The following is a 24,961-nucleotide window of genomic DNA, read 5'->3' as shown; positions in this document are numbered from 1 at the left end:
GTCAGCTGCACCAAATGTGGGTTAGCTCCCTGGCTCAGGATGAAACTCAGGCTGTTGTGGTGATAGTCCTAAGGCTTAACTCCTACCCCACCAGAAAGTCCCCATCAAACTCTGAAGCATAGGCAGTAAACACCTTGACACTGATCTTGGTGATTCTGTTTGGACTTGATACCAAAAACAAAGGCAGGAAATCAAAAACAATAATGAAAAAAAGCTTTATACAACAAAGGAAACCACTAACAAAATGAAAAAGCAGGCCTCCCTGGTGGCACAAGGGTAGCGCAGTACTATGAAGATATATCCCACTCTGGCCAGGGAGCAACCCACATGGCGCAGCAGACCTCTCCTGACTCGCCCGCTGCTCCCCTCAGCAGTGTGTTTCAGTCCATTTGCCTGTTCTGTCCCCCACTCTGTCTCTGGTGAATCCTCTCACCGCCCCACCCCGCACCTCTGGCCTGTACCCCAGTTCTTGCTATGCATAAATAAATCTTAGAAAAAAAAAAAAAAACTAGACAGCAACCTTCAGGCCTGTGACTTGAAATGCAGACAGAAGGATAGAAAATTATTATCTTTAAATTTATAGACCTTTCTTCACTGGAGGGTGTCAGACTAGGCTCTCTGCATAAAGGCAGGAGCAGGGGGAAAAATTTTCCCAAGTGGTCCCAAGATTCACCAGCAGAGCAAGGTAGAATAGAAAGTTAATAAAAACCATCTTCAGGGGCCTCCCTGATGGTGCAGCCTCTGCAGCGTGGGTTCGATCCTGGCTGGCCGGTGAGAATTCCACATGGTGCGGCAGAGCTCTCCTGTCTCGCCTGCTGCTCCCCTCAGCAGTGTATTTCAGTCCATCTGCCTGTTCTGCTCCCTGCTCTGTCTCTGGTGAATCCTCTCACCCCCGACATCTCTGGCCTACACCCCGGCTCTTGTATGCATAAATAAATCTCTTTTTTTTTAAAAAAGGAAAATATTTTTTAAAAACAATAAAATAAAAACCACCTTCAGAAATTGGAATTCCTACCCTACCCCTCATTCAAGAGTAAGAATATTAAGTCTTCCCATTATGTACAGAACATGCTTTCTCTCTCTGCTTACTCAGTGATTCTTATGACTTGTAATGCTATTAATTTTAAATACTGGATAGTGGGAAGAGAAGGGTACATGTAACTATTAATATAAAGGAGTAGTGGACACAACAGTTGTGAAGTAGGTTTGCAAGGCAAGACTTTGCTACCTGAGCAGTTCTTGTACCATTTATTGAAATCATACAGGACAGTAAAAGCTGATCATGCAACAATGGTATGAGGAATAGGGTCCAGAAGGTAGGACAGGAGTGGGGGACAAAGTTTTACAAGGGAGAGGGAAGAGGAACATCGTGACCATGTGTCAAGAGACATTTGATGATGTTATCACAGACAGAGTTATTCCAAGACCACCATGAAGATAGTCACATAATCAGGTCAACAGCGGCCTTGGTGTCCCCGGGACTGCCTTGTGATACAAGCTATACTCCATAGGTAGTCAAGGAATGTTCTGCTGTGATCTGTAAATAGCAAATAGGTCACAGTTGCCCATGAGTGGCCAGCTCATGGAACCCACAGAGTAGCTCAAGGGAAATCTCTGTGGTGACAGAAGAGTGCTATACCATACATTGCAAAGGTGGTTACACAAAGCTACTACATGTGATAAACTGGAGAGAACTGTATACACACATTGAACAATGTCAACTTCCTGGTTTTGATATTTCTATAGTTATATAAAATGCAACCAATGAGAAAAATTGGGCAAATGATGGGTACATAGGAACTCTCCACTCTTCGCAACTTCCTACAAATACAATTATTTCAATTTTTTTTTTAATTTTGAAAGGGAAGTTATTAAAAATTGAGTGGACATGGAAGCAGGATGAAGAAGGCATGTGCAGTAAGGAAAAGGCAGAGCCTAAGTGTGGTGGCAGAGGTCCTTGTGTACGGGTGGCCCAGCATAAGGTGTCAGAGCCCCCCAGAGTGAGAAATCTACCTATGCTGAAGGACAATCTGCGTGGGTTGTCAGAACTCAAGAGACTGAGAGCATTCACATGAAGGGGCTGGTCTGGCAAGGGAAGTCAGAGCCCAAGTAGGTGAGAAGGGTCCATGTGCAGGAGGGTAAGAGAGATGGAAGAAGACAACACAAGGTGACAGGTAAAAGCCTGAGTAGTATAAGGACCAGGGAAGAACAGTGATAGGAGATTGTTACATACAAAAATACAGATCAAAGGGCAATGAACATTTTTTGCCACTGGAGAAGGGGGCTAAAAATGTAAAATATAGGGCCTCCCTGGTGGTGCAAGGGGTTAAGACACAACCTATGAAGCTCTCCACAGCCATTGCAGCATGAGTTCGATCCCCGGCCAAGGAGCAACCCACATAGCACAGCAGACCTCTCCTGACTTGCCTGCTGCTCCCCTCAGCAGTGTTATTTCAGTCAATCTGCCTGTTCTGTTCCCCACACTGTCTCTGGTGAATCCTCTCACCCTCCACACCTCTGGCCTGTACCCCAGGTCTTGTATACATAAATAAACCTTAAAAAAAAAAAAGTAAAATATAAAAAGGAATAAACTAGAAGAATCCTGCAAGGCTGGTTTGGAATTTGAGATATCAGTGTGAACTCAGAAACCTCAATAAATATAGACACTTAGAGCAACACAAATATATATGTGTGTACATATATTCTCTAGCCACAGAGGATCGTGGAACAGCAACCCCCCACTTCTTCACTATTTAATAAGTATAACTGGGCCTCCCTGGTGGCGCAAAAGGTTAAATTTCAGCACTATGAAGCAATCCGCAGCCACTGCAGCACAAGTTTGATCCCTGCCCAAGGAGCTAACCCACATGGCACAGCAGACCTCTCCTGTCTTACCCGCTGCTTCCCTCAGCAGTATATTTCAGTGAATCTTCCTGTTCTGCTCCCTGCTCTGTCTCTGGTGAACCCTCTCATCTTCCCCACCTTCGCACCTCTGAAGCCTGCACCCCAGCTCTTCTACTCATAAATAAATCTTAAAAAAAAAAAAGTATAACTAGCACCAGACTTAATTTCTAAGTATTGTTATCCCCTAAAAGGAACACGGTTTCATGGAGAAATGGTTGATTTCAATCTGGAGAAAAAAATACAAAAATTTTGAAGAGGATGTAAAGAAATATGAACCTTTGTATACTGCTGGGGTCAAGGGGGAGTAAAACAGTGTGGAAACTTTGGGAAAAGGTCCTAAAAAAGTTAAACACAGGGCCTCCCCAGTGGCGCAGTGCATTGAGCACAGCGCTGTGAAGCTGTCCACAGCCTCTGCAGCACGGGTTCGATTCCTGGCCAGCCACGGAGATTTGTGGGAATCTCCTGTCTCACCTGCTTCTCCCTTCAGTAGTGTATTTCAGTCTTTCTGCCTGTTCTGCTCCCGCGCCTCTGGGCTGTACCCCAGTGCTTATATACATATATAAATCTTTAAAAACAAAAAAAGTTGGGCCTCCCCGGTGGCGCAGCGGTTGAGCGCTGGGTTGCGAGGCTGCCCGCGGCCTCTGCGGCACAGGTTCGATCCCCGGCTGCTCCCCGGCCACTGGAGGAGGGTCCCACATGGCGTGCAGACCTCTCCTGCCGCCCGCTGCTCCCCTCAGCAGTGTACCTTGGTCCTTCTGCCTGCTCTGCTCCCTGCTCTGGCTCTGGTGAATTCTCTCGCCCTCCCGCGCTTCTGACTGTACCCAGTGCATGTATAAACAAGCAAACAAACAAATAAATAAAAACATGCCTCTATTAAAAAAAAAAAAAAAAGTTAAACATAGTTCCCACATGGTGTAGCCACTGCAATCCTAGGTTTATAACCGAAGGGAAATGAAAACATATTCACAGAAAAATGTATAAATGAATGCTCAAAGCAGTATTATTTATAACAGCCAAAAGGTAAAAACAACCCAAATATCAACTGATGAATGTCTAAATAAAATATGGCATGGTATGTCAATAAAATGGAATATTATATGATAATAAATGTATGAAGGACTACTATATACTATAACATGGATGAATCTGAGAAATACTATGGCAACTGAAAGAAGCAGACACAAAAAAGTCAATTATTGTATCATTCCGTTTATATGAAACATCCAGAAGAGGCAAATCCACAGACATAGAAAGTAGGTTAGTAATTATCAGGGGTTGGGGAATTGGATGGAAATGGGGAGCGACTGCTTATGGATACGAGATTTTTCTTTGTGGTAAAAAATGTCTTGGAATTAGATCATGGTTATGATTATTTGACTCTGTAAATATATAAAAACCATTGGACTACCCTGCAATATTGTTATTTATAGGAAAAAATATATATGTATTTGGTCATTCAGGTGATCAAAATATATTTCTCATATATATTTGGTCTTCCTCCACAAAGCTTTATGAATGATAAAGATATATTTTGTTACATTAATGAAGGTAACTTTTGAAAAGCACCTAATAATGAGGACTAGTTGCCAGGGTACCAACATGAAAAGAAAGTGGGACTTCCAGTTCCATACCCTGGTTTCTTGCAAGGGAAGAGAGGTTAGGGTAGAGTTCAACTGCCAGTGGTCAATGGTTGCATCACCCATTTCTATGTAATGAAGCTTCTATAAAAGCCTAAGAGGAAAGGACTTCAGAGAGCTTCCAGGGCGGTGAACACATGAAGATGGGGGGAGAATAGTGTCAATGGAGAGGGCATGGAAGCTCCTTGCTTTACCCCGGCGCTCCCATACTTCACCCTATGCCTCTCTTCCATCTCGTTGCTGGTTTGTATCCTCTTTAGTATCCTCTGCAATAGCTGTGATCTAGTGAGTAAAAAGGTTTCCTTGCATCTATTTGTCATTCTAGCAAATCAATTGAACCTGAGATGGGTGTCCTGATTTACAGCCCTGATTATTTGATTTACAGTACAAATAATCTGGGGCTTGCAATATGCACCTGAAGTTTGAGGAGGAGGTTGTGGGGACCTCTGATCTATAGCCAGTTGGTCAGAAGCAAAGACTCACCACGGGCATTTGGCTAGTGTTTGGCATAGAAAGCAATAATGGGAGATTGTGTCCTCTACCTGTGGAATCTAATACTGTCTCTAGAATTGAGTTGAATTCTCAGACACCCTACCAGAGTCAGAGAACTGCCAGTTAGTATGGGGAAACCTCAGCACCCAAAAAACCACTGGGAATTGGGTTGTAGGTCTCACCACCAACTAGAATATATTTACCTTAAAAGGATGAGTTTTACATTATGTGAATTGTACTTCAATTTAAAAAAAGAGAAAGAGAATGTTTTGAATATACTGTGTGTCAGAAAGCAAGGACGTGCTCCAAGAATGATAGGGATATGTCAAAATGACACAGAAACCAGCTTCAAGGAATACCCACTGCCCTAATCAGAGGCTCAGGGCTTCTCCACCTCTTGTTTTTCATTCTATTGACCAGAGTCCTATTACAAACTCTCTTGAACCTCAATTTAGGGGGCCCGCTTTTACACCACAGATCGGATTGTTCCTTTTATGTTTCTTTGACTGATACTTCCTCTTTATGTCATAAACTAATTAGAGTGAACATGTGTACATAATACATGACATTACTGAGCACTACTATATGCCAGGCACTGTCCATGTCACTAGGTTACAATAATGAATGAGACTATGTCCTTGGCTTAAGGTGCCCAATGTTTCATAGGGTGGAAAGATGAAAATATAAAATATAAATATATATAAAATATAAAATATAAAAAACACTGTAGTAGGTACTAACAAATAATGTGCACAGGGTGCTATGGGACCACATAGAGGTGGATCCAAATCAACCTGACACAGGAGTAGATTATTCAGAGTAGGATTATAACATATATTCCAGTAATTTTTCTGTGGTTCAAATAAGAGAGAAGTTTGTTTACATGTCACATAACAGCAACTCTATTTTGTCCAGTGCAGGGATCCAGGTTCCTTCCACCCTAGTTCTCCACCATTCCCTAGGACAGAACTACTGAAAGTGCCAGTCGTCTAGAATACAGACCAATGCATTACTTTCTTCATGGACAAGGCTCACCACAAGAAAAAAAGGTCAGTTGAAATAACCAAATTCCTTATAAAAATAAAAAAAAATTAAAAAAAAAAAGAAATAACCAAATTCCTTATCTTAGCATTGACCAGTAACAGCTCGAAAAATGCACTTTAATTAGCACCTACACTATAGTTCTCACCTACATGGTCAAAGCCAGGTTATAGTTGTATCTAAGTTGAGCTAAAAATAAAAGTAACAATAAAGGTAAAACCAATCTCCTAAAAACTTGGGCCTAGAAGTTGCATACATAGTTTCTGCTCACATTCCTATAGCGAACTGAGTCATATAGCCAAATCAAGTTGCAAAAAAGGTTGACTGAACTACCATATATCCCCAGCTATAGCTACTATAGAAGGGGAAAAGAAATGTTGGTGGATTTGGAGGACAATATACTAGGTGCAATGAAGCCAATTAGAAATGAATGCAAATAATTAGGCAGTGGTGTATTATTTGGAATAGAGTATGCTACTGTCACAAATATTCCAGTAATTTATTACTGCTAATAACCTTTATTATGCATTACTATTCATAGTCTCTGCTACAGTGGTTTGAAATCTTCCTAAAGAGATGATGCCTGAAGAATAAGATTTTGCTAGGTAAGGCAGAGAAGGGCACTCCTTTCTCACAATCAGACATGGGCAGGCTAGGGATAAGAAATACCTTGCCTGGGCCTCCCCGGTGGCACAGTGGTTGAGCGCTGGGTAGTGAAGCTGCCCGCAGCCTCTGCAGCGCCAGTTCGATCCCCGGCTGCTCCCCGGCCACCGGAGAAGGGTCCTACATGGTGCTCAGACCTCTCCTGCCGCCCGCTGCTCCCCTCAGCAGTGTGCTTCGGTCCTTCTGCCTGCTCTGTTCCCCTCTCTGGCTCTGGTGAATTCTCTCACCCTCCCATGCTTCTGACTGTACCCAGTGCTTGTATAAATAAATAAATAAATCTTTAAAAAAAAAAATGTAGCCCTAAACTTTAAAAAAAAAAAAAATACCTTGCCAACTACGGGCCCAGAGGTTTTGTTGAAGAGGGCATTACTGGTGAGTAATGAGAGTCTTTCTTGTAGTGAGCCTTGTCCATGAAGAAAGTAATGCATTGGTCTGTATTCTGGGCGACTGGCACTTTCAGTAGTTCTGTCTTAGGGAATGGTGGAGAACTAGGGTGGAAGGAACCTGAATCCCTGCACTGGACAAAATAGAGTTGCTGTTATGTAACATGTAAACAAACTTCTCTTATTTGAACCACAGAAAAATTACTGGAATACATGTTATAATCCTACTCTGAATAATCTACTCCTGTGTCAGACTCACCAGTAATGTCAGACTGGTGAGTAAAGAGAAAAGGAGCTCTGTCTTCTGTCACAGAGTCAGATCCAGGCCCCTATCCTCAGAGCTTACACGGAAAACCAGAGAACTCAGTCACAATAGGCAACACTCCATTAGTGAATGGCATAATCAGTTTCTTGCCAATCTCACCCATTCATCATCTACCCTCACTCCCACTTTTTACCCCTTAAATAATAAGCTTGAGAAGATAATCAACATGATTCCTAATCAGGAAAAAGTCAATGACAGGGCCTCCTTAGTGGAGCAAAGGATTAAGCACCGCACTATGAGGTGGTCCGCAGCCTCTGCAGCACGAGTTCGATCCCGGGCTGGGCCGGCCAGGGAGAAACCCACATGACGAGGCAGACCTCTCCTGTCTCGCCTGCTGCTCCCCTCAGCAGTGTATTTCAGTCAATCTGCCTGTTCTGTTCCCCACTCTGTCTCTGGTGGATCCTCTCACCCCCTGCATCTCTGGCCAGTACCCCAGCTCTTGTATGCATAAATCTTAAAAAAAAAAAAAAAGAAAGAAAGAAAGAAAAAGGAAAGTCAATGATTTCTGCTCTTCAAGAGTTAGTATGATACTTCCAGTTTTCTGAAAGTTATTGCTCTTTATAACTAGCCTTAAAATACAATACAAAATAATGTAATTGAATCCATATTTCTAACTGATTCCTTGCCCCAAAATTAGTTTTGTTTTGCTCTTACATGATGACTAAGAAATATAAATGGCATTAATTGAGTAGATATACCACTATATTCTCTAAGCGCTGTTTCTAAATCCATGCTGAAATTACTCCCTTCTGTGCTCAAGGTAGAAGTTGATTCTAAAAGGGAGAAGCTAAGTACTGGTGGAAAAAGTAGCATTTTGACATTATTCAACAATAATTTTAAAATACCCTTTTGCTCTGCATTTAAGTCGGGTCTTTCTGAAAAACTACACTCGATTTCAAAAGAAACAATGACAAAAATGAAGCAAGTATGACATATACCTAAGCAGTTTTAACAGACTTAGCTCTTTTCTAAAATTTAACCTCTAATAATAAGAACACTGATTTTTTTTACCTTTGTCCCCTTACACATGTGATAAGGAACAGACTTCTCTGTGCTTACTCATGATGCTTGCTGCACCAGCCAGTCCTGTTGATTCAGTATGCCCTGATGACCCTAAAGGAAGGAAAAAAACATTGCTTGTTATATTTGCTGAAGTAATAAACCTTAATTGTCCTAATATAAACCTATGCTAGTCAGACAAATGAAGTTAAGGGGCTTAAAACACAAATTACATCTTCAGGTTCAAAGACTTGGCCAGTATGGAACACAGCAGCAGACACACTTATTTGTCCAAGAGGGCCGAAGTTACAAGTATCAATAAAGAGTTAAGAATTTTTACACACTTTTTCTTTTCAATGGGTAACACAAAGTCAATCATCAAAAGCCAACACTTTCTATCCAGTGATTTTAATTATGCTAAGTCATAAAAATACTTATTTCCTAATACAATAGGCCTGCCAAGAATCCAAACCTAACAAAACTGTTGCTTCACAAGAATGCCCTGTTAGTGGGCCTCCCTGGTGGTGCAACCTATGAAGCTGCCCACAGCCTCTGCAGCACAAGTTCAATTCCCCAGCTGGCCAGGGAGCAACCCACATGGCGAGGCAGACCTCTTCTGTCTTGCCCGCTGCTCCCCTCAGCAGTGTACTTCGGTCAATCTGTCTGTTCTGCTCCCTATTCTGTCTCTGGTGAATCCTCTCACCCCCCCACCCCACACCTCTGACCTGTACCCCAGCTCTTGTATGCATAAATAAATAAATCTTTTAAAAAAAAATGCCCTGTTAGTATGATTTCTTCCTACAAATACAGAATTCTTAAATTGAGATGAGAAATCTTCCTGTTGAGATCTTTATTGACCAACAACTGTTTTTTCTCCAAATGGAATCTCTTGTTATATTCCAGTCCTCCTTCACCTCTTAAAAGCAATAAATCTATTAACCCAATATTAATCTTTTTATCAGGAGTATGCAAAAACAAAGCTTCCTCGAATGTTATTCCCTTCTGAATATATGACTATATATACACATCCATGAAGTTATAGTACTCTAATTTAAATCCCTCTATAACTGCTTAGAGATAATCTGAAATTCTTTGAAAGCCTAATTGAGCTTTGAACAAGACTAGTAGTTAATCAGAATGAAACTAAGAGTCTAATATTATCTGAACAATATCAACACATCACATTAACATGTAATCATAGCATTTTCAGAAAAAAAATCACAGAGTGAGGAAAAAGTCTAAAATTCAAGTTTTCAGACACCAAAAAAAATGTGGAATAAAAATCACTGATGAAAGATTTACTTGTCTTGAGAACTTGAAAAAAATATGCATATTCTATATTCTCCAAGTGAGAAGAACTGCTGATGCCATGGACTACAGTGGAGGAACACGGGTGCCTTGGTAATGGGAGTGCTATGGTGACTACCCCAGTGGGGGGATATCCCATACTGTCAAAACACTAGCGAGGGTGTAAAACAATGGTACATCAATAACAATTAAAAAAAGAAAAAAAACCACATCTGTCAAATAGAGGACTAAATCATATCGGAAGTATGACAGGGTTTTAAGGGTAGAAGTACCAAAATCAAAATGATAATGAGTCAAAAGTAAGGTCTTCCCTCTAACACATAGCCAGTTGAATTTTTTTTTTTTTTTTTTTTTTTTTTTTTTTTTTTTTTGTGGGACCCTCACTGGTGGCCGGGGAACGAACCGGCACTGCAGAGGCTGCAGGCAGCCTCGCAGCCCAGCGCTCAACCGCTGAGCCACCAGGGGAGGCCCCAGTTGAATATTTTTTAAACAAAATTAACTCCACAGACTCAAAGTCAAAGCCTGTGCGAGTGTGTTTGCATGTGTGAATGTGCATGTTTTAGTGTGAGTGGCAAGTTGAATATTATTATGAAACTATCCTAAACATGTTAGGTTTTCCTTCCAGAATTATGTCCTTTGACCATCTAGCTTCAACTGGCAAAGCCTCAATCCTGATTAAGTCCAGCTTTCTATCTATTCCATTCATTTCCCATTCCAATTAAATATAGGTAGGGAAGGCCTCCCTGGTGGCACAAGGGGTTAAGCACCACACTATGATGCAATCCTCAGCCTCTGCAGTACGAGTTCGAGCCCCCCCCCCCCCCCCCCCCCCCCCCCCCCCGCCACTTCCCTCAGCAGTGTATTTTGGTCAATCTGCCTGTTCTGTTTCCCATTGTCTCTGGTGAATCCTCTCACTCCCTGCATCTCTAATCTGTACCCCAGCTCTTGCATAAATAAATAAATAAACAAATAAACAAAAAAAAAATGTAGGGAGAAATCACACAACATGGTGACTGGTCTCAATTTTACATTTATGACTTTACATTTTCCTTAATCAATCTCTACCTTCTGATGTGCCTGGATGCCTCAATTCAAAGCTTTCATAATTCAATTTTTCCAAAGAAAACCTCTGGTCACCATCAAGATAAGGCAGGGTAATAACAACATAAGATAAATCAGAATAACTGCAAAACTAACCACTCCTTGAACAGACTTCCCACCAATCTGTTTTCAGCACCACACCTCACCCAAGTCTTGAGAGAGCTTCCATATCACAAGTCTCTACGGTTCTTTCTGGGTAGTGGATTTTCTCATCACATGCCCCTCAGCAAGCGAGTGTTTTACTACTGCTTCAATTCTAAGAACTTTCTTTATTTTTTCCATTTGCTGAAATCAGTCATCCACTATTATCTCTTCCATTGTTTATTATCATTTGAGTGGGGTTTCAAGGAAGAAAGAAAACACATGTGTGTGTATGTGTGTGTGTTTCAATCTGCCCTCGTGTCCATTCTTGTCTTTGAGAACTGACATATAATTGAATATAGCACTGCATTCTTTCTTCAAAATGGCCTTGAAATTGTTTGTCTTAATAATTAAATTAAGAAATAGTTTAGTGAGCTAGAGATAAACACTTCACACAGAGAACGAGATTTCCAGATGAGACACAGTAATCTAATGCTTTTACCTAAAATCACTGCCTTACATTAATGGTCTTTCCATCATCTTTTGGCATTATGGAATTGCTTTTAGAAAGAAATAAAGAAGCAAATGGATAGATATAGAGCATAAAATATACTATAAAATGTCAAATATAGAACAAGATAAACAGGAAATAAAAAACAAAGAATTTCTCAGAATCCCTTCCATAATATGCCCAATGGCACCTCCCAATGTGGAATTAATAGCTTACTTCTCTATGTTTCCATAAATACATTTATGTCTATAACACTTTTCACATCACATGATAATCTCACTCTTTAAAGCTGCTGGATCCCACTAATCCAAAGCAGGAAACCCTTTTTATTCATCCTTTTATCATGCCCCCAAAGGGGCATGATATACAGATCCTTTTGGAACTTGGCCTCTGCCTCTTTTCTACCTGTTCTCCCACTCCTTCCCAAAGCTCCAATCATATCAAACTATCAGTATTGGGCCTCCGTGGTGGCACAAGGGGTTAAGTCTCAGCACTACAAAGATATCAGCAGCCACTGCAGCAGGAGTTCGATTTGACCCACATGACACAGCAGACCTCTCCTGTCTCACCCGCTGCTCCCCTCAGCAGTGTATTTCAGTCAATCTGCCTGTTCTGCTCCCCACTCTGTCTCTGGTGAATCTTCTCACCCCACCACCCCGCAACCCTGGCCTACACCCCAGCTCTTGTATGCATAAATCCTTGGGGGGAGAAAAAACTATCAGTATTTTTTTTTTTTTAATAGAGGCATGTTTTATTTATTTATTTGTTTGTTTGTTTGTTTTGTTTATACATGCACTGGGTACAGTCAGAAGTGCGGGAGGGTGAGAGAATTCACCAGAGCCAGAGCGGGGAGCAGAGCAGGCAGAAGGACCGAAGGTCACTGCTGAGGGGAGCAGCGGGCGGCAGGAGAGGTCTGCGCGCCATGTGGGACCCTCCTCTGGTGGCCGGGGAACAGCCGGGGATCGAACCGGCGCCGCAGAGGCCGCGGGCAGCTTCGCAACTCTGCACTCAACCGCTGCGCCACCAGGGAGGCCCTATCAGTATTTCTTGGGAGATGTTTAATCTCAATTCTCTATGACTGCACATTGTATGCCTATGCTGGATACCCTTGCTAGCTCTCTGCCTAGCTAACTTGAAATTACTCAACATTCAACCTAAAACTCACTGCCAGATCTACCTGGGAAGCCTCTCCTAATTCTCCACAGGTTGTTTTAGAAGAGTCACCCTCTACTCATGTCACGTATCTCTCCCTACTAATGGCAGCACTTACCAAATGAATTACACTGTCTACATGCCTATCTATCTCCCCCACTGGACTGTGAGTTCTTGAGAACAAGAGCTACATCTTCATTCCCTGTAACCCAGGGCATATTACACAGTGCTGGACAAATGTCACATGAAGAAACAAGCCAAATGTGTATGTTGTAGGAGGAATGATAAACAAATACAAGAAACAAACAAAAAAGAAATTTCCTAGTGGAAAAGAAAAAAGTGACAAAGACTTAAATAACTGGGAAATTTTATTATTATTGTATAAACACAACTTCTTTGACATAACTACCCTTTTAGAGATTTATCTTAAGGAAATAATTAAAAAGATGTGAAATAAGTTAACTGTTGGTTTGATGTAAAATAGTGAAATAGAGGAGGGGAAAGGAGGGGAAAAAACAAATAGGGTAGAAGCACAAATACACTATGATGGTGAGCTATGGGTGATTTGGTTGATGGGGGTATCCTAAGATTACCTCAATTAAAAATAAATCAAATAGTAAAATATAGGGGAAAATCCAAATGTAAAATGAAAGGAGCAATGTACAAAATGGTATAAATGGTAAGATTCTATATGTGGGGGTGGGGGGGAAACTTAAAGGTCTTACACCAAAACATAAAGGAGAATTTCTCAATAGTGTTTGAGTAATTTACATTTTTTTCAAGACTCTATAGTCCTATTTTTTCTTAGGATGAATGTATATTATTTGTTAATAAAAGGAAATGGAATTGAGGATATGAATTTTAATAAAAATCTAAACTACTTAAACTTTTACTTTAAAATATGACAATTGAAAAAGTAGAAAAGACAAGGACTTTAAAAGATTATCTCCCTGCAATATATAACAGAGGATTAAAATTTAATTGTAATAAGGGAAAAGAGAAAGAATCATCATCTAAAATTAAGAAACCAAGACTGAATTTTTAAAATAAACCAAGAAGGAAATGATAGGGGAAAAGATGATGTTTAAAATGTAAAATGAAAGCAATTCACAAGATTCTGATATGGACATATTTATGATAGAAGAGATTTATGAATATAATAATTTCCAAGATCCTGGCCACAAGTTTAAAAAAAGAGAAAGAAAATGAGAAGGATAAACTAGAAAAATATCCTATCTTGGGTCTACATACTACTATACCACAGAACAAATTCAGTATCTGCTCAGTAACCAAACTTTTTAATAACATTTCTTTCACAAAGTCTGACAAGCAGATAAACCCAATATGTATAAAATTACATTCCATCATTCCAAGTTCTCTTTCTTGGTTCCCTCTCCTACTCTAGACAGTGCTCTCAAGGTAGGTTTGGCAGATCATATCTCCAAATTTGGAGTTGCTCCCGTGCCACATGCTGTTCTTACAAGAGTGATAAAATCTATATTCTCTTTCTCCAAACCTGCACAGACCTTCATTGATACCTCAACTAACAGAGTAAACAGGAAAGACAGTGTATAAGTCCCAAGACTCATATTTTATAAAAGTAAATACCGTCTCTGCCTGGTTCTTTTGAGATACGCACTCTTGAAATCCAGGTACCATGCCAAAAAGACCATACGGAAAAGCTACAGAAAAGTGATCTGGACCCTGAACCTTCACATATAAGAATGAGTGAGCCTCAAGATGATTCTAACTCCAGCCACTGTCTGATTATAGCTGCATGAAAACCCTAAGAGAAGTCTGCCTCAATGATGCCCATCTCCAGGTTTTATTTTTATTTTTTTTAAATGATGAATATAAATGTCTTTGATTTTTTTGTAAGATTTTATTTATTTATGCATATAAGAACTGGGGTACAGACCAGAAGTATGGGGGTGGTAAGAGGATTCACCAGAGACAGAGCAGGGAACAGAACAGGCAGATGGACTGAAATACACTGCTGCAGGGAGCAGCGGGGGAGTCAGGAGAAGTCTGCTGCGCCATGTGGGTATCTCCCTGGCTGGGGATCAAACTTGTGCTGCAGAGGCTGTGGATAGCTTCACAGGTTGCGTCTTAACTCCTTGTGCCACCAGGAAGGCCCTTGTTTTTTTTGTTTTAAACCACTAGGTTTTGGTGTAAATTATTACACTGCAATAGATATTTGAAACAGTATGCTAGTAGTTTGATGCTCTTAGTCTAATCTTATAATAAATACTTTAGAGAAAAGAAAAAGAATCATAAGAGAGACAAGCAAAAAATAAGACCCAATGATGGCAACCTTTCCTCCACTGAACTATATAGCTCTGACTCCAATTTGTACATCTCATACAATAAACAGCCTTTAGGTTTTTTAGGATACAATTTAGGAAACACCTCTTTATTCAAACAAAAAGCTGGTACAAGGTTATGACACAATGTTTGACACAGACTAAGTGCTCACAAACCACTTGTGATACAAAGAAAAAGAACTGAAGGCCTTACTTTCAAAGTGTTTCCACTTAGGAAATTTTTTTATGAGGGATCCCACGAGTTGTGCTGACATTTCTGGCTCTAATGTACTTAGTATTTCAAAGTTTATTAATGCCCCATAAAATCACTGGTTTGCATACTGAAAACCTGCTCAAACTTAGACCATGCATTATCAAGGTTTTCTACCCATGATCACAACTCTTCAGAGAACACCTATTATCAATAGTTTGATGACTTAATCTTTAAAGAAAGAAAAGGTATGATATGAGAGTATCTAGACTCTAGAGTGTGATTTGAACCATAAACCCAACCAATAAAGTGGCCTGTTTATGCAAATAACAATCCATCAGGGCCACTGGTCTTAAGTGATGAATTTAAATCTGAACAATGAAAGATATATAGGAATACAAAAGTAATCTGACTGTTCAATTTTCTGAAGATGCTAATAAGTTCATTTGATCCTGGGGGGGGGGGGGAAGCCTTACACAATAACACCATTGCCCATCACAGCAGAAAAAACGAGAAGATAACCTTTGAATAAGAGCTTTATTTCTGGACATCAGACCAAAGTACACTAAAAGAGCAGGATCTGGAAAGTTGACATTGTTGCTACCCTTACATTCACACAGGGATTCAATTTCCAGGATAACAATCCAGCTTCTTTCACAAACACTGAATTCCCAGTCAAGAGCTATTAGAAGAGGTGTTTATTTTCACCTAGTACACGATAAACAAGAAAGCAGTTTAACAAATATTGGAAACTGTGCTGACACCAGATGTATCAAATGTATGCACTAAAATCTCTGGAACAGCAACTGATCAGAGGTTGGCAATAAGACAAGGAATATGTGTAAGTCTCATGTCTGGAGTAATGAAACACAAAACAACATAAACAAATATGGTGTAGGGCCAGAAACTATTCAGATATACAACATCCCTAAACTAGCATACAAATCGCCCAGGAGTGAACCACTTATTAACACTATATTAATTCTGGGCCTCCCTGGTGGCGCAAGGGTTAAGACTCACACTGGAGGCACTGCGAGTTAGATCCCCAACCAGGGAGCTGCAAACATGGTGGCTCCGGGGACCTCTCCCGTCTCCCCACCCACCCCAACCCCCTACCCCCATGCTGCTCCCCTCAGCAGTGTATTTCAGGCAGTCTGCCTATTCTGTTCCCCACTCTGTCTCTGGTGAATCTTCTCACCACCCCACACGTCTCTGGCCTGTACCCCAGCTCTTGTATGCATAAATAAATAAATCTTTAAAAAAACACTATATTAATTCTGGTACACATCGCTAATTTCTATATAGTAGATATCTATTGGATTATATTTGTCAGCAGAATTCTAAAGTTGCCTACCTATCAACACACACACACACACACACTCTCTCTCTCTCTCGCTCTCTCTCGCTCTCTCTTACACTTTTACTGCAAGATAAAATGCCATGATTGGGCATTAGTTAAACCTAAACAGTCAGTTTATTTTCCTAAGAGATACTCTGTTCTTGAGAAATTCTAGTATCCTTATAAACTCCCCTTTTTTCTTAAGTTCCAGTTGGCTGCTTAAACTTTCAACAAGTCTTCACAAATATATCCTAATAGTATGTTATAAATTAAGACGAAAAACATCAAAATCAGAGTTTCAACCTTAACTGCATAGCTAAAATTTCAAAGTGCAGACACAATCTCAGATATTTTATGATCTACAAGAAGATAATAAACAAGAAATAAATTCATTGAGAGGAGGGTCTTATTTTTCAGTTCATTCTAGGTAGCAAACTGGCAGAGATATAATTCATATAATACAAATTGTGTGTACGTACCAAGAGTAGTAACAAGAACATATGTAAAGCAGTATTATACATACCACTAATCCAGTCACTACGAGTATATAGCTCACATATCTAAGTACTATGGGAAAACTAATAAATTGGTAGATTCATAAAATTACACAAATATTTGCAGTAAAATTAGATACTATGTATGCTCCTATCTTAACTTTTTGTGAGCATTTAGAGCATTGTATTTTACTTTTCACAACATCAGATTTAAAAAGAACACAATCTGAATTGTTTCACCGATAGCCTGGGATAACTCAATAGAAAACAAACCCATGTTCCAATTACTTCTATTATGAATATTACAATATTATGTAATGATAATCCAAAGAAAATCTCTTAATGGTAGGTGCTCTCCTAGTACCTTCCCTTTTCTTCTATAGTTTTCAACTACTATCTCCATGTGAATGGCTCTGAGATTTCTCTCTCATCTCTTGAGACTCAGTTTACTTACCATCTGGATTTTCCACCAGACCTCAAATTTCTAACAGTGAACTCCTCATATTTAAAAAGAGTATTTTCTCAAAAAAAAAGTTGTTTCCCCTTCACCTCCTACACACGTCCCATTCTTTTCTGGCTTCTTTCTTCACCTAGCAACATTCAATCACAGTAGATCACCTCCTCCTTTATAAAGTCTGCTATGACTTGCATGATACTGACAATTCTCATTTTCTACTGCTTCTCTAACATCCCTAATGCCTCCTCTTCTCTCTTCTACCCAATCTTAAAAGTTGACATTTCTCACTCAGTGTTCTGTACTCAGTCCTCTTCTTTTCTTGATTTATATTTTTCCAAAATATTTCTATCTACTACCTCTTTTCTGGGTTCTAAACCTCTATGCCCAAGAGCTTATTTAATATTTCTCTGTCTCAAAACCATCTCAAATCTACATCTACTCTCACATTAATCAATGCTGTTTCTTCTCTGATCACTACATCATCTACCCACTTGCTCATGATACTGTCATTGTCCATTATTCCCTCTTCATGATGCTCACCATCAATATACAAGTGTTTCCTAAAATTGATAAAAATCCATTTACTCCACCTACTACCTTGGCTCAAGACACTATTATCACACATCTGGATTACTGAAATAATCTCTTCACTGATCTCACATCTACTTTTGTCACCTCCTCTCCCCAATGCATTCTCTAGGCAGTTAAGCTAATATTCTAAAAGCTCTAATTAAGTGATTCTTCAGCTTGGAATGCTTCAATTGTTTTCCATTGCACTTAAAATTCCTTACAATGACCTTATAAGGTCCTGCTAATTTCACCCCTGCCTAACTCTCCAGGTTATTATTTTGTTTTCCCAATCTACTTCTCTCTGTTCACACTGACATCTTCTTATCCCTCCAGAGCACCTTTTTCTTTCCATCTCTAGTCCTTTACCATGCTTTTCCTTCTTGGATTGCTATTTCCCATGCTTTTCTTTCTTTTTTTTTTTTAGACTTATTTATTTATGCATACAGGAGCTGGGGTACAGGTCAGAGTTGTGGGGGGGCGGGTGAGAGGATTCACCAGAGACAGAGTGGGGAACAGAACAGGCAGATTGACTGAAATACACTGAGGAGAGCAGCGGACGAGTCAGGAAAGGTCTGCTGCGCCATGTGGGTTTCTCCCTGGCTGGCTGGGGATCGAACTAGTGCTGCAGTGGCTGCGGATTGCTTTACAGGTTGCGTCTTAACCCCTTGTGCCACGAGGGAGACCCTCCCACACTTTTCTTTCAACTCTTTCCTCCTGACTACTACAAACTCACTCAACATTCAGGCAGGTCTCAGATTACTCTCAAGGAAGCCCTCTTTGAGCCTTCAGACCAGGTTTCCTGCATAACTCTCGTAGAACTCTTATGATTATACTTGTAACACTAAATTATCAGTTGTGTGAGAGGTTCCAGGACTATATTAGCCATTAAAGTATTGATAGCACTTAGCAAAACACCTTGCAGGGTTTAATATCTGATAAATCCCTTAAAATGGAATTGGAGATAAATGTAGCACACAATTTAAAACTTAATACTGCCAAAATTTCTACCAAACATGCTATGTTTATTTATATTTTCTCCAAGAGTATATTAAATTTTTTTCTACAAGCTGTTATTACTGAGTTTTAATCAATCTTAGCCAATCTCACAGGTAGGAAATGGTATCTAATTTTCTAATTTTCAATTATGAGTAAAAGTTGAACATCTATTTATATTTTTCATGTTTATTGGTCTTTCTGCAAATTGCCTATAAAGTGTACCTGTGTACATTTTCATTTATTTTACTCTTTCCTCATTTGCTCATTCAAAAATGTATCCTAGATATCTGTCCAGATATGCAACTTCATTTAATTATACATACAAAATTCTAAAATATACCCACTTCCAATAGTTTTATTAGTTTTATATATGGTTTTACATTTTATATATATACAAAATCAATGTTTATTGGTTATTTATAGCACTGATGAGAATTTACATTTTCCTCCATTTTGGCACAATTAGCAAGAGTGCTGCCATGAACACTTTTGTATATGTGTCCTTATATACATGGTATTTTTAAAGATACACATTAAGAAATGGAATTAGGGCCTCCTTGGTGGCCTATGGGTTAAGTCTCAGTGCTAACACCCCAATGGCCTGAGTTCGATCCCCAGCCAGGGAGCTAACCCTCATATGGCACAGCAGATCTCTACTTGTCTTCCCCATTTCTCCCCTCAGCAGTGTATTTCAGTAAATCTACCTGTTCTACACCCCACTCAGTCTCTGATGAATCCTCTCACCCCTGGCACCTCAGGCCTATACCCCAGTTCTTCTACACAAAAATAAAAGAAATGGAATTACTGAGTCATTAGTATATGTCCTTTCTGATACTGATAAATTATCCTCAAAAATGATGTGCCTTTTCATTTTAAAAATTAATTCAATAAATAATTAAATGCTTTCTTCGTGGTAGGTGCTACTCTTAAGACTAAGTATATAGCTCAATGGTAACCCAGACAAAAGTGCTTCTTGGATGATTAAGAATGCAGACCATAAAGGCAAATAGCCCGAGTTCATATTTGGGCTCGAGAGTACTAGGTGTCTGATCTGGAACAAGTTATTCTATCCTTGGGCCTCAAGTTCCTTACCATAGAAGAGTAGTAATAATAGTAATAATAATATCCACACCTCACATAATAAAAAGAAATGAAGTACAGATACATTCTACAATAAGGATGAACTTTGAAAAAATAGGCTAAATGAGAGGAGTCATTGGCACATTCTATCTACAGGACATGTACCGAACAGACAAATCCATAGAAACAGAAAACAGATTAGCTGGTTGCCAAGGGGTGAGGAGAGATGATAAGGGAGATGAGAAGTGGTTGCCAAAGGGAATGGAGTTTCTTCTGGGGTGATGAAACTGTTCAAAAGTTAGATAGTGGGGACAGCTATACAACTCTGTGAATACACTAAAAATCACTGAATTACATATTGAACAGATGACTGCTAAGACAGATTTATTCTAAGTGTACTATATCTCTACAAATTTTAATTAAACCTAAAATATATTTTATTTCTAATCTGCCTGACTTTAACATGCCTGCTCAACCCATGTCCATTAGTCTACCATATAAATCATCATAATAAAGCTTCAATAATATGTTGGAAAAATTAGCTGCCAATCCTCTTACAACATATAAGTTCATTTTCAGGGCTACAAAACTGTAATACTATCATTTTAATGAAACCATATTCTCCAAAGCAATCATCAAAATTCAACCATGATTAACAGCTGAAGATACAAAGTAATTTTTAAAGTGCTTAGCAAAGCTCTATATTAAAAGCTGCAACTTAAATCATTTTGTTTGATTTATTCATCAGGGAATAATACTTTTTAGTTGTCTCTCAGAGATATATAGCAAAATAACATTGCAGAATATTCCCCAGACCTTGTAATTTCATGAAAAGAATCTATACTAAAGCACTGATGATTTTGTCAGGTAAGTTTTTCTATATGAATTTATGATCTCTTAGCATGTGATCTTTTGATAGTTACTAAGCTTCTTTTTGCCTGTTTTTTCCTTCTCCTAAATGTGTATAAAAAAAAAATCTGTCCTAACCCTTTCTTTGATTACTATTAAAAAAAGACACTCTCTAAGTGCAATTATATATCTCCTCTTAAATGAAAAACTGGACAAATGATTAAAAGATAATTTTTTCCATTTATGTTTATTGGGGTGAAGTTGGTTGGTTCAATATTCTACAAAGATATGTTCTCACACCATGCCCATGAAATAAAGCCCCAATAAGCCCCCACCATGCTCTGTTAGGTCCCCTCTCTCAATTACTCCTACTCTGCCACCATCCCCTTCTGGTTGCCTCAGTTTTGCAGTAAGATGTCATGAGTTCGTTATTGGTTTGGTTTTGTCTGACCCTTTATTTCTCTGTAGTCCACATGTGTGAACTCATCCAGGATTTGTCTTTCTCCTTCTGACTTTTTTCACTTAAAATTCTCCTCTCCAGTTTCCAGTTCCATCTATGTTGTCACAAATGGCAACATTCTTTATATATAATATATATATATAAACTCAGCTTTTATATGTGTGTGTGTGAGTGTGTGTGTACACATTTTTCTAATTCACTCCTGTCCTTGGGCACTTGGGTTGTTTCCATAGCTTGGTTATTGTAAATAGGGCTACAGTGTACACAAACGAGCATATATCCCTTCAAATTAGTGTTTTAAATTCCTCAGGTAGATATACCAGAGTAGAATTGTTGGGTATATGACAGATCTACATTCCCACCAACAGTGTACAAAAAGGGCTTCTTTTTCCTCACATGCTCATCAACACTTATCTCTGGCCTTTTGATACAGGGCCATTCTACCCAGTGTGAGATGGTATTTCACTGTGGTTTTGATTTGCATTTCCCTGGTAAGTGATGAGCCTTTTTTCATGGACCATTTGTCAGATCGTATGGTCTTCTTTGAAGAAGTGTCTTTAACTCTTCTGCCCATTTTTGATTGGTCTGTTTTCCTTTTGTTGAGTGTAAGTTTTGGGGATAACAGTCCTTTGTCAGATGTATGATGTGCAAGTATTTTTTTCCATTCAGTAGAATGTCTTTTTGTTTTACTGGTAGTTTCACTGTGCAGAAGCTTTTTAATTTGATGTAATCTTATTTGTTTATATTTGCTTTTGCTTTCCTTGCATTGTAGTCAAGTCCCCAAAGACATGCTTGAAGACAGTGTTGCAGAGTGTTTTGCCTATGTTTTCTTCTGTTTATGTTATGGTTTTGGTCTCACATCCAAGTCACTGACCCATTTTTAATTAATGTTTATGAATGGAGTGATATACTTTCATTCTTTTGCATGTTGCTGTCTAATTTTCTCAATACTGTTTGTTGAACAGACTTGTTTTTTCCTTTGTCTTTAACTATCCATGTAAGCGGAGTTGTTTTTTTTTTTCCTTCTGTGCTTTCAATATTACTGTTCTATCAATTATTTTATACTGAACACTGGTAGCTCTTTAAATCTCAAAGAATATTATCAGTGATAGTATAAATGCTAATCTTCCTGGATAGTCAAAAGACTTTGTTTTGGTGCAGGGGAAAAAAATTGAGAAGACTGACTTCAAATTTGTATTTTTTAAAACTTTTTAAGTATTAAGTCACAAAAATGTGGTGTTGACCTGCTTAATTTTTAAAATACTACAAATAATATTTGAGCAAAAGTAACACTTGAACACCACCCAAAGCAAACTATAATAAGAACATCATGCCAGGGAAGCATCCACACTTATCATTAAAGAAACAAAATAGGATAAATTTCTCCAAAAGGACAAATAGAACCATGAAATAACTTAATTTAAAATTGCCAGATAGATTTATTCCCAGGAGTAAAAACTATCAAATTAGCTGACATGAATTTATAAAACTCCATGATGTTCTATCTGCAGTCCTACTCCACTCCTACTTTAACTTGATTTTAAATTTTTTTTTTTAAACATAATCATTAACATTTCTTTTTTTTTTTTTGCATTTTTTTTTTTTTTATTGTTAAGATTTATTTATTTATTTATTTATACAAGCACTGGGTACAGTCAGAAGCGCAGGAGGGTGAGAGAATTCACCAGAGCCAGAGCGGGGAACAGAACAGGTAGACCCATGAAGTACACTGCTGAGGGGAGCAGCGGGCGGCAGGAGGGGTCTGCGCGCCATGTGGGACCCTCCTCTGGTGGCCAGGGAGCAGCCGGGGATCGAACCGACACCGCAGAGGCTGCGGGCAGCTTTGCAACCCAGTGTTCAACCGCTGCGCCACCGGGGAGGCCCTAAATTTTATTTATTTTTTTAAAGATTTTATTTATGTATGCATACAAGAGCTGAGGTGTAGACCAGAGTGGGGGAAGAGAGGTGAGAGGATTCACCAGAGACAGAGTGGGGAGAATAGGCGGACTGATTGAAATATACTGCTGAGGGGAACAGTGGGCAAGACAGGGGAAGTCTGCTGAGCCATGTGGGTTAGCTCCCTGGCTGGGGATTGAACTCGTGCTGCAGCGGCTGCCCATAGCTTCATAGTGCTAAGGCTTAACCCCTTGTGCCAGCAGGTAGGCCCTAAATTTCATTTTATAAAAGGGAAGGCTGTGGAAAGCCTGTAGTGAAAGCAATATTGAATTAATACCAACAAATGAGGGAAAGAACGTAACAATAAACGAATTCTGAAAATATGTTCACAATTTTTAAAAAAACTCAGACATTTTCTGGTCAGTCTTCACAATAAAAGACAACACCATAACCAGTAAAGTGTACATCTGTTTGCATCAATTATATCTTTGAAACATCCAGTAAATTAAATTTGAAGACTGACAGCAAACAACTCAATAAATACATACTATGATGTTTCAAGTAGAGGGAGGGAAACTATACCTAAATACTGAAAATAAAATTAAGTTCATAAATTCAAAGATTTTTGAAATTTATCTAGCAAGTGTTACATCTGGAGATTTAGGTTTCCTTTCCTGTTCACTGTTAAATTTATTCATGATCAGAATGAAAGCCTCTTTTTGGCCTGTCCATGAATTCATCCAAGCACATATCTAATTAAACATGTATTTACTGATCTACTGTGTATGCTCAAAAACTACGCTAAAGGGCCTCCCTGACGGCGCAAGGGGTTAAGTCTCAGCACTATGAAGCTATCTGCAGCCACTGCAGCACCAGTTTAATCCCCAGCCAGGGAACTGACCCACATGTTGCAGCAGACCTCTCCTGTCTCACCTGCTGCTCCCCTCAGCAGTGTATTTCAATTGATCTCTATTCTATTCCCCACTCTGTCTCTGGTGAATCCTCCCAACCCCCCCCTGCCCCGCCCCCCCACACACACCTCTGGCCTACACCAGCTCTTCTATGCATAGATAAAATAAACCTTAAAAAAAAAAAAAAAAGCTATGCTAAGAGTTCAGAAAATAAGAAACTTCCAGGCCCACTGGGGGTGGAGCCAACAATACAATATAATCCGTGAAAGATGGATGCTCAGAGATGCAGCACTTAATTGACTGAGGGAGAGTAAGAAAGACCAAGAGAGATTATCTGAGATGAATGTGCATTCTAAGAACTGCATCTCTTGCACAAATCATTATTTTTAAGTTTCTTATGTTGACTTGTCTAAACTGATCTTATAGTTTTTTTTTTTTTTTATAGAGGCATGTTTTTATTTATTTATTTGTTTGTTTGTTTTGTTTATACATGCACTGGGTACAGTCAGAAGCGCGGGAGGGTGAGAGAATTCACCAGAGCCAGAGCGGGGAGCAGAGCAGGCAGAAGGACAGAAGTACACTGCTGAGGGGAGCAGTGGGCGGCAGGAGAGGTCTGCGCGCCATGTGGGACCCTCGCCCGGTGGCCAGGGATGGAACTGGCGTTGCAGAAACTATGGGCAGCTTCGCAACCCAGCGCTCAACCTCTGCGCCACCGGGGAGGCCCTGATCTTATAGTTTTTTATTTATTTATTTTTTTAAAAAAACTTTTTTTTTTTTTTAGATTTATTTATATTTATT

General features: G+C 39.3%; 1 protein-coding gene across 2 annotated transcripts in view; it reads right to left on the bottom strand.

The window, feature by feature from the left end:
* ZFYVE9 (zinc finger FYVE-type containing 9) overlaps positions 1-24,961 on the bottom strand; it is a 112,572-nt gene that overhangs the window by 72,280 nt on the left and 15,331 nt on the right. For both annotated transcript variants that reach the window (XM_037498951.2, XM_037498952.2), the window contains exon 2: positions 8,457-8,558. The gene's annotated coding sequence lies outside the window, so the exon portion shown is untranslated. The remainder of the gene's footprint in view (positions 1-8,456; positions 8,559-24,961) is intronic.

This window comes from Talpa occidentalis, unplaced genomic scaffold (genome assembly GCF_014898055.3).
Source record: "Talpa occidentalis isolate TD23 unplaced genomic scaffold, MPIMG_talOcc4v2.1 talOcc4.9, whole genome shotgun sequence".
In the NCBI taxonomy this organism is placed as follows: Eukaryota; Metazoa; Chordata; class Mammalia; order Eulipotyphla; family Talpidae; genus Talpa; species Talpa occidentalis.
Note: the sequence above shows the minus strand (reverse complement) of the source record. Positions and strands in the feature narration are given on the sequence as shown.